Source organism: Eschscholzia californica, unplaced genomic scaffold, assembly GCF_041429995.1.
Source record: "Eschscholzia californica isolate CP2 unplaced genomic scaffold, dmEscCali1.0.p SCAF_2, whole genome shotgun sequence".
In the NCBI taxonomy this organism is placed as follows: Eukaryota; Viridiplantae; Streptophyta; class Magnoliopsida; order Ranunculales; family Papaveraceae; genus Eschscholzia; species Eschscholzia californica.
The window spans coordinates 47,658,482-47,670,042 of record NW_028238309.1 but is presented as its reverse complement, the minus strand read 5'-3'; positions in this window follow the sequence as shown (position 1 = coordinate 47,670,042).

The window sequence follows — 11,561 nt, the reverse complement described above, 5'->3', positions numbered from 1 at the left end:
GAGTCGGTAGATGGGTGAGTTTAGACTGGGGATGAATGGTCAGCCACTTGTAATTAACTAAAGCTCGGTCTAACCTCTCTTGAATGAGGTTACCTTTAAATTGTTTGTTAGACCAAGTATACGGGTATCCCACAAAACCAATGTCATGTACGCCCAGATCATTAACAATCTGTTTACACTGAGAGATAGTCATCTGAGAAGCTATTTTACCTCCTAGCTTCTCGGATTGGTCAAGGATGCAGTTCATGTCACCAATAACAAGCCAAGGGATATTATTATCAAAAACATGTTGAGCCACGTCTCCCAGGGCTTCATTTTGTTTTTATTGTAAGGGCACCCATAAAAACCCGTGAAGTTGAACATTTTATCATTGTCCGCTTGGGTGCCTTTCACATGAATCATATTGTGGTCCGCATAAATGACTTCTATGTCAAATTGAGGAGACCAGAATAGAGCTAGCCCCCCAGCTTTATTAATCGGGTCAATCACATGTTTCTCGTAAATGTTATTCAAGTTAAGAAGTTTGTCGAGATTCGTATTGATGCATTTGGTTTCAGAGAGGAATATAATATCAGGGTTATGTTCTTTAATGAGCCTGCTAAGGTGCTTACGATTAGCAAAATTGCCACAGCCACGGACATTCCATGCTAGTACCGACAGCTCCATGGGGCAGTGGCCCTAGCACTTGGACAAAGGTCTAAAAAATAAGGGCAGACCACCTACTGGGCTAGGGGACCAAGTCGAGAAAGGATACTAAAGATAAAGGCCTCCCTATGAAAGGACGACCGCCCACATAAAAGCCTAATAACAATTATAAACACCACAATAATCTCTGAAGAGCCTAATAACAACTATAAACAAACAACCCAAAAAATGAAATCTAATAAAACGATGATAAGAAGGATAAGACTATTCTAATACCCTACTAGTGAACTTGCTAGGTTAATCAGGAAGAGATTATGAAATCTAATCAAACAAGGCAGAGAAATTTTATGCATGAGCTAAATATTATAGAGATGGATAATGTAAAACACCTGATAAAAAATAAGCTAAATCAAGGAAACACATTAACATGCTACATCTAGATTTGAAAGTAGGCTAGCAGAGAACTTATCTGAGCAAAGATGATGATTCACCACGTTTTTCCTTAGTCGATCGTGATGGGTTGAACTCGCCGCGATTTGCTAGAGACTTATGATGCCGGTGATTTGATCTTAGCAAGGTGGCCATCTGATGATGGAGTTTAGGGTGTCATCGTGGAGCTCCAGTTACTGGATTCGGAAGTAGGGTGAATCTAGGGTTTTGTTTTGGTTTGGGGTAAAAGGAAAAGGGAGAAAACGTGCTACTTTCTCTCCCTAAAAACTAGACCAACAATAAGTCCTATGAGGGTATGCCTATTAAGTTTTGATTGCCGATGGGAGAAGATTAATGTGTATATTTAGAGATGATTTGGGACTGTTATCTTTAGAGTTTTATGAAATTGGGGATCTAGGGTTCGTGACTAAAGGAAGTGATTAGGGTTGCTTGATGTACCAGAATGAATTATTTTGGGTTCTCAACTATCTAAGGATTGTTGAGCAAAGGGGATTTGAGTTGGTTATGGGTGAAAATTTGTAGGGTTAGAGTAGAAAGGAAAGGGGGAGAGCTCCATGGATGCTGACATCACCTTGGAGACTCTCTCTCCTCAAAAAACTCGTTATCATGAAATTGTAAAAGACCCAAAATGCTCCAATACAACATTTAGATTTAGTGTAAAAAAACAAAATTTCCCACCTTTTTTCCTCTCTCTACAACTATTGCTCTATTTTTGCTGGCAAAAATTTCTCACATTTTCTATAAATTAACCAACAAATTCAACCTCTTCAACTTCATTTTTTTAGTTCTAATCATTTCATCATTTTTCTACTTTGCAACAATCAAATACTACTACCAAAAAGCTCGATCTTGTTAAATTTCTAATGTATTGAGGTATGTATATTCTTTATTTTCTAGGCGGTCTTATAAATTTTATTGATAAATGTAATTATAGTGTTAATTGTTGTTTTTTTTAATTGTAAGCATTACTATGTTTTACATGTTTGAAGTGAGATGGACGACAATTTCATGAAGGTGACTACAACAACACCATTTCAAAGAATTATTTTGATTTAAACAAATTGCCAAATGACGAAGTGTTTGATTTAAACAAGTATCCAAATTCTATTGACTTGGAAGATGAATTACAAAAAAAAAAAAAAATCAGACGATCGTAGTTTCCTATCACAAGACATTTTTTTTGCCATTCATTGGTTAATGCTTTTCAAGCGAAGATGAGGCTTACACATTCTACCAAAGGTACGCAAATCATGTCGGTTTCTCAATCCGTAAAGGTCGATGTATTACTAAAAATGGAGAAGCGACAATAAGAGATTTGTTTTGCCATAGGGAGGGGATTACACCATAAAAATTGTTGAACCATCTATTACTCCACGCAATAAATCTTCTTCAAGATGTGGATGTAAAGCTTATATGCGAATTACTTTACGTAAATCGTTTGACATTTTTCCAAAGGAGTGGCATGTGACAAAATTTGTTGATGAGCATAACCATGATCTCTTATCTCCTTTCGAAGTAAGATTTCTGCCAACTAATAAACATATTACTGAAGCTGATAAAAATCGCATCCTTTTGTTGAAAGAAGGTGAGCTTTCAATTAGACAAATTATGCGTGTTATGGAACTTGAGAAAAATGTGAAGCATGGCGATCTTCCTTTTCTTGGTCGAGATATACATAATTTTCTGGATAAAGATAAAAGAGTTCATTCAAAAAATGATGCGATGGAATTATTAGATTATGGTAAAGTTTCAAAACAAAGAAATCCAAGTTTCAATATGCATATACTGTTGATGAAGAAAGTAGGTTGAAAAATATTTTTTGGTGTCCATCAACTTGTTTCGAATGGTATAAAAGATATAGAGATGCAGTGGTATTTGACGCTACATACAAAGTATATTCCTATGATATGCCTTTTGGTATCTTTGTATGAGCTAACAACTATGGAAAAACTATATTATTTGGGCGGCCCAAGCAAAAACATTTTAAAGGAGGAAAGGAATTAGGAAAGCAACGAAAGACATGTGGACTTTGTAAGCGTATTGGTCACAATATTAGAACATGTCCGGGAAAAGAAAATGGCGAGTCATCAAGTAATCAATTTAGAAAGAAGAAAAAAGTAGTTTTGGAAGACATTGATTTAAATCCTATATTTTGTTTGAAGTTTTAAGTAATTATAATTTACTCATAGACTACTTAGTGTTTGTTCTTATATTAGATAAGCAGACTCGTAACTTCGTTAATATCTAATTTTATTTTTGTTTCATTGGTTGATGTATGATATTATTATTATTGTTTAAAAATATAAGAATTTGTTTTGCAATTTCAACTACTAGAAGAAACATAAAAAAAAATGTCTTTTACAATTTCAAGTATTAGAAGAAATAAAAAAAAAAGAGTTAATTCCTATATGGTCCCCTACTTTGTGACCAGCTTCCTTTATGTCCCCCTTTTTTTCATAAATTCAAATATGGCCCCCTATTTTCAAGTAAATATCATTACTACCCTTCTTAATTTTAAATTTAAAACATTCAAAAAAGATTATTTCCACCTCACCCCTCTCTCTCTCTCCACCTCATCTCTCTCTACAACTCACCCCCTCTCTCTCTAGTCTCTCCAATTCACCTCTCTCTCTTTCCAACTCACCTCTCTCTCTCTCTCTCCAACTCACCTTCATCTTCTCCGATTAAGGTCGCCGGCCAGAAAATGAAGGTGAGTTGGAGAGAGAGAGAGGTGAGTTGGAAAGAGAGAGAGGTGAATTGGAGAGAGAGAGAGAGGGGTGAGTTGTAGAGAGAGAGCGGGGTGAGGTGGAAATAATCTTTTTTAAATGTTTTAAATTTAAAATTAAGAAGGGTAGTAATGACATTTACTTGAAAATAGGGGGCCATATTTGAATTTACAAAAAAAAGGGGGTCATAAAGGAAGCTGGTCACAAAGTAGGGGGCCATATAGGAATTAACTCAAAAAAAAACAGAAGAAACAAATGGATAATGTTGGTTGGTCAAACATTATTTGTACGTATAGACCCTACTTTAATGTCACATATTCCAAACGTGCGTGTGCATTCCAAACGTGCGTGTGCATTGATTTGGTGAAAAAAACTAATTACTATTGGTCAAAATGGGTTTAACTTCTAATATTAAATAAGGGCAAACATATCTCATAAAAGAAAAAAAGGGCAAACATGGTGTAAATTATATGGTGAAAAGAGTTATGATTTCCACTAATTATATTACATTACCAATGAAAAAAAGTAAATGCTTACCATGTGCGCTTAGGGCACATGGTAGAAAAACCCATTAATAATCTACCTCAATCATTGATAATAATGATCTTTCCCAACAAGTTAGGTTGCATCCACCTTAATTACTAATTTTTCGAACACTTTTTATGACATGTGTCACCCTCGACTCACCCTCTTAGACGAATCTTGCGGAAGGACCCTTAGGTTTTCGGGTCATTGAATTCTCACCAATGTTTTCGTTATTCAAGCCGACATTATCGCTTCCATGGAATTAGAAGCCTTTGCACAATTTGCTTCTACTTTGGGTAAAACTACTCAGAATCAACATATTAGATACTTGTGACTCCCCTTCAACAAAAAAAAAAAAAATACTTGTGACTTCTAAATGAGTCCACCTCTTCCTAATCTATTAGCACATTTTCCTTTTCTAGTGACTCGTCCTTCGTAGGGATGATCTCCCGTATGTGAAATATATAAATTATTCATATACACATACACTTAGTTACATATCAATAATACACAAAAAAGAAGTTCACTTATAGCCTCAGTCCAGATGGTGCACCTTTGTAAGTTAATATATTATGATCATACTGGTAACATTTTTTTTACATTAATGTACGCCATTTTATTTATCTTTCTCCTTCTAGGAGTCTCTGGTCCCACAAGTCTTACTAGTGTAGGTAGCTTTAGTACGTATAAAGGTCATGGAAAGACCACAATAATAACTTTTTTTTTTGTTGAGAGAACCACAATAATAACTTGACTTAGCATACAGAAATACAAAAATAATTATACAATAAGGATTGAAGATATACCTTTTCCCCTTCTTGGTCATGATGTGACCATTATATGACCCCATATAAACACTTAATATGTCGCATGGATCAATGGGTAAAAAATAAATGAATTATTAGTTAGTACAAAGTAAATCATGAGAAGACTAACATCTTTTTCAACAAAAAAAAAAAAAGAGAAGACTAACATCTAACCTGCATACATATTCAAGTTAGGCACTCTCAATGATATTAGAACTGTCATAACGTGGAGGCAAAGAATGTTTGTAATCTATCAAACACAACATGAGCAGGTCTTTTCTAGCATATTAATTTTTCCTGTCCATCTCCTCTATATCTCTTACTTTCTATTTTGTTGTCATGACTCTCAATTATGTAACTGATACTTTCTTGCACGATCATCCAACATCACCTTCACTTTAAGAATTAATGATGTGACCTCCCACTCTCGAGCTTTTATTTTCTATCATTAAACAACTTCACCGTCATAGTTTGAAAGTGTTCAACAAACTTATATCGTTGTTGGAGTCTTGGTTCAACTATCCAAGCATTAAATGCTTCAAAATTTTTATTAGTGATATGTTCACCCTTTTATGTGGTATCAAAGTGCGACCTTGTCCAATGAGACATATTTTCTCTATTCATCCGTACATTTGTTTTTTCTTAGTGATTTGATCATTCATATGTTAGTTGGTTAGGTGCTTATAGAATGCTCGAGTCAATAACAATTGACTTAAGGGAACAAAGTTTCGTCCGCTAATAATTCGTTTGGCCAATGTTTTTAGGAACACCATTTGAAACTAAATTTAGATGTTGTTATGATTTACTAGATAGCCATCTACATGTATTTTGAATTGTCTTACATACCTGCTATATTAGACACGTTTAATGATACTTTCTCAAAAAAGTTATTCAATGTAATGAATTTGTCAACCTCATTATTACAATACTTTTAGATTTATATTAGATGTTACGAGAATAAATTGTAGTACACGATCCACGAGCTTATGAACCTTTGATGGAAGGAGTCAATGCTGCTATTTAGATAAAAAGAAGAGAGAGGTCGAGTTTGAATCTGGTTACTCTCCCTATTTAATACTCCCTCTGTCTCATATCAAGAGTCTCACTTTCCTTTTAGGGATGTCTCATATTAAGAGTCCTACTTCTTCTTTTATCATATAAAACTCATCTACTTTCCCACAACGCTCTTACCTTGAGTCAATTATAATTATTGGAATTAGTATTTGCAATAAAGATATTTGATGTTTAGTGATATGGGAAAATGAGACTCTCTTACATTTAAGATTTTTTTTCTACAATAAATAAGGGTACAAATGGAAGAACAAAATATATGAAAAAAATTGTAGTTCCAAAGTGGGACTCTTACTATGAAACAAGGGAGTATTAAAAGAAATTAAATATACAAAAAAAGATGAAATTTTGTGTAAGTAGTATTGTTTTGCGAATAATCGTATATAGCAGATGAAGTATTTATAGAAAAGAGCTTAGAATGACATTATGTAATGTTTATTCTTACAAAAAAACATAAGTTTTTGTCGATAAATTTGACCAAATCTTACAACTTTCCAAAAGAGACGATCTTTTAATATTATAAATAAGTTCTAATCCCTCTCGAAAATGAAAAGGTACCATAGATACCCTTACATAAATTTTGGTAGAAAATTGTGCCACTAGCCTAATTTACTATCAAAAGCTAAATTGAACATCATAATGAAGCAAATCATGAAACTTTTTGTTTCACCATAAATTTCATTAAAAATGGAATGTAGTGGATAGAAAAATGATCAAGAAGTAAAGGCATTTGAACAAAAAAAGATAGTAATAAAGGGGATAAAAAAAAATGAGTAAGAAGAAAAGTTCTATTATTTTTACGGTTGATTAAAATAAATAAATATCCTATGTTGCTTAAATAAATCACTCGATATTTAACTCCATGCACTCAGGATGACAACTCTTATTTTAAGTTTTGTGTTGGCCTGCGAAGTTTTTGGATAAACACATTATCTTATATAATTAATAAGAATGATGTAGGTTTCATTATTTATTTATTTACTTATTTATGATTTAAAAGATGTACATTATTCAATCATTATAGATGACGTGTGTTTGGTAATGCGTCACTACTCTACAGACCAAATGTTTTGGCTTTTTAGCCATACGAAGAGTCGACCTAACATCTTTCCAATCAAAATCTTAACTAAAAGAAAAATTCTACTGAGACTATTATTTGAAGAAGAGATTTCTTTTCTAAAATTCTAAGATACAGTAGAGAAATTAAAATAAAACACGACTAATTTAAATTCCTAGCTAGTATGAAAAACGCCATTGATTTAAACAACTAAACTTTATTGTTTTTTTTAATTCCGAAATACATGGTATGAGGACAAAGATTGATAAGATAGAAACTTACACAATATATTCGGCAAGGACATTCATTTGCTTTGGCAAATACAATTATGTTATTTTTTGAATTATTTCGACCGAAAGTCATAGAAATATTATACCAAATGAAGGGACTCAATCATATTGTTGTGCTTTTGACGTTTGGATCACGACTAACTTTAACCCTAAATGACCATCAACATTGAGGTCACTAGAGAGAGGCTAGCATTTCAACAACATTGTTTGCGAAAAAAACTATGGGGTATTTTCCAAATAACCCCCAACTTTGTGACCAGCTTCCTGTCTAGCCCCCTACTTTATCAAAAATATCTAGATAGCTCCCTTTTGCAGTTACCTTTATAACTCCGTTAACTAGTCATCACCTCTCTCTCCTCCATCTCATCAACCTCTCTCTGCCACCTCATCTACTCACCACCTCATCGTCTTCACCAGCGAAGGTCGTCGGCTGGCGACATTCAAACATTAAAAAAAACATTTTTTTCCTCTCTCCCCTCTCTCTCTAAAAAAGTAACAATATTTTTCCTCTCTCTATTTTTTTTCCCTCTCCCCTCTCTCTCTAAATCCTCCCGCGAAGGGGCTCCCCTTCACCGGAGGTCTGGTTCACCAGATCTAGGTCTGTCAAACAGACCTTCAATGGTCTGTTCGAACCAGACCTCCCGCGAATCGCCGGAGGATTTAGAGAAAGAGGATAGAAAAAAATTGCTTTTTTAATGTTTGAAGGTCGTCGATCAGAAAATTGGTCGGTCGACGACCTTCGTCGGTGAAGACGATAAGGTGGGAGAGAGAGGTGATGAGATGGAGGAGAGAGGGGTGGTAACTAGTTAACGGAGTTATATCAATAACTGAAAAAGGGGGTCATCTAGGTATTTTTGATAACGTAAGGGGCTAGGCAGGAAGCTGATCACAAAGTTGAGGACTATTTGGGAAATAACCCAAAAAATATTGAGTATTCTGACTTTGTGAATAAATGAGTCGTGTTACCACGTAATATATAAATTAATATTTGGGCTTATAGTAAAAAAAACAACACCTAAACCCACATTTAGTCAACTACAATATTAATATAGGTTTTTAAGCCAAAATAATATTTATAATGGAAATCTAATCCAAATGTTCTCATCTCCATACAAAACATAAATCCCTATGATATATAAATTTTCCTAATACCTTTTATAACCACCTATACGTAGAGGTCCAACTCCTTTTTCAAAACCAATCCCAAAGAAAACCTTCTCATTTTTTTTTCTCTTCTCTTCAAATCAATTAGGAGCCCATCTTCCCTCTTAAAACTTTTTTCTCAAAGCAGAAATCCTAAACTAAGAGGAAAGAAAATCTCGTTCAACATCTTCATCTTCTTCATTCATCATCTTCCTTCATCTTCTTCATTCATCATCTTCATCTTTTTGACATCATCACAGTTTTCATTAAAAGATCTTTAGTTGAACTCCATACTTTCCCTCTCTATATTTTTCAAGGGTATACCATCACGGTTCGTCATCTTCTTTAGTTTTCAGGTAACTTTACAGAATCTTGTTATGCTTTTTTCCTCTTATTCACCATCATCATCATTATCATCTTTTAAATCCAAAATCCATTATTGCGTAGGAGTTTTGTTTGTTTCTACATAAAACATAATGTTTTTCATTAAAATTTTTTATTAATCTTCGTGTTCATAATCATCTTCATGTCCAGTTCTTTTTCTCAATCTCTCCATCATCTTATTCCTTCTTTCCGTCTTTGTTAAGATTTTTATGTCAGAGATACTAACAGATATTGAAGCGTCACATATTTATGATATACAACGTATTTTGTATGGAACAAAACACACTTTGTACGGAATAAAACACATTTTGTATTGAACAAACTACATTTTGTATGTAACATAACACATTTTGTTCTCCATCATCGTAATCCGTCTCTGTTTAGATTTTTGATAACTATTGATGTCAGATCTACAAACATATTACACTTTTTAACAAATGTATGATACACAACGCATTTTGTTGCATAAAAAAATGATTTATTTATTCTCAATCAATTCTGACTAACACTTAATGTATGTTTGATATACAACCCATTTTGTATCAACAATGTTATATTTTTCGTACCCATAAACATTATAATACATGCAATTAACACATTCATTGTGTTTAGTAAAAAATAATTTATGTACCATAAACATTGGACAATTCATTCAACATTTCCCATATTTTATGATATATAACTCAATTTGTATTCATCATAATGTTTTATATTGTCATAATAATTCATTTTTATATTGGCAGTTACAATAATGCGTATGGATTATCCAACACAATTATCAAACTCAGTGGAGAAGGCAACTCTCAAACTTGAGAGTTGCGATAAAATTTCCACTCACGTTGGTCAGGTATTCTTTAGGGGTGCGAATGCATTTGTGTTCGTCCTTCGTCAATAAAGTATAAACACAGGTCACAATTTCAAGTTTGTGAAGAACGATTTAAAGCGTGTCACTGCAATTTGCCCTATAGAAGATTGCAATTGGCGAGTGCATGGATGGGCACCGTTGAAATTAAAATCCATGGTTGGGCACCATTGAAATGCAAAAGAATTTTTTCATTAGTATTGAAATAGTAAAACACATTACGTTTCAACTTATTTTCATTATTGTGTATGGTTTATATAACTTTCAGTAATCAATATATGTTTGGCAGATGAAAATACTTATTTTACCGTCCAACAATATTTATATTTTTCAGGTTGAAGTTTATCTGTTGTTTGGTTGAAAATATAACATAACAGTTTTTCGTTGTTTACAGAAAAACATACTTAAGAAGATGAAAAACACATTTTGCTTCAAACAAAAAAGATAAATTTCAAATTGCACATTATTATGACTGGAAATCTCGTTTTGTAAATCACAATATGAAAAATCATAATAGAAAAAATAATATGAAACAACATGTTTATTAACAGAAAATAAATGAAATGGATGATACAAAATGTGTTTTCTAATAAACAATTTGTGAAATGGTACAGACGCTCAAACATAAGTTTGAAGATGAACCCTAAGAAAAAGATGAAGAGAGAGAGAGAAAGTGACGAAAATATTTTCTGATTTTTTGTTTATAAAAGATTTGTTTTGTTGGGTTGCTCGATTTTGTTGTCTGGCTCTTACGAAATTTGGGTGGGAATGGAAGAAGGATTTGGATGGAACATGTTTCAACTATATGAGGGAAATAGGGTCCAAAAGGAAGAAAGACTAAAATCTTTTTTTCTGAGAAGATAGGACCCTATTCCCTTTTAGGATTTTATTTTGGACCTAAAACTCATGGACCCAAACGATAATAATCAAATCACCATGCTGTGTGGTGCCTAAATAAAGGACATAATTACATTCAGGTGGGTTTATAGTGCCACGCATTTAAATTGCGAATCAACTACTATATTTTGTTTGATTCGTAATGTCTAAGTCGTTTGAAAACTGATTTAGGGCGGCATTTTATAAGTTATGTGACCCAAAATGACCTAAAAACAAAGGGAGATTTGACATTCACCCATATTATTATACCAATATTTGGGCTAGACTCCTGTTTCTTTAGAATTTTTTAGTTACACCCATACATGAATGGTAACCATCAACTTGAAGTTAAGTTGAGCGTGTGCGAAACACACACACCAACCGAGACAATTTTGCCCCTCCTTTAACCCAAACCTACTTTTCCTTCTTTCCTCGGTCATTCTTGTTCATTCTCTTCTCACTAATCTTCCCATCACCCCCTTCAATATTAAACCCAATCCTCTGATTTCTCTCTAATTAAAACTCTAATTTTCACATTTGATCTAGGGTGAAGAATCCATTAATGGAGCAAAGAAGGAGATGAACCTTCATCTCCATAAGAACTCAATCTAATCATTCCTGAAATAATAGGTTTTCCCCACCTGAACTCTTTTGAAATACTCTACAAAATACTTATTCATTTTGTACAAAATGAAAGAATTTTAGATAGAGAAAGTTTGAGAGAAA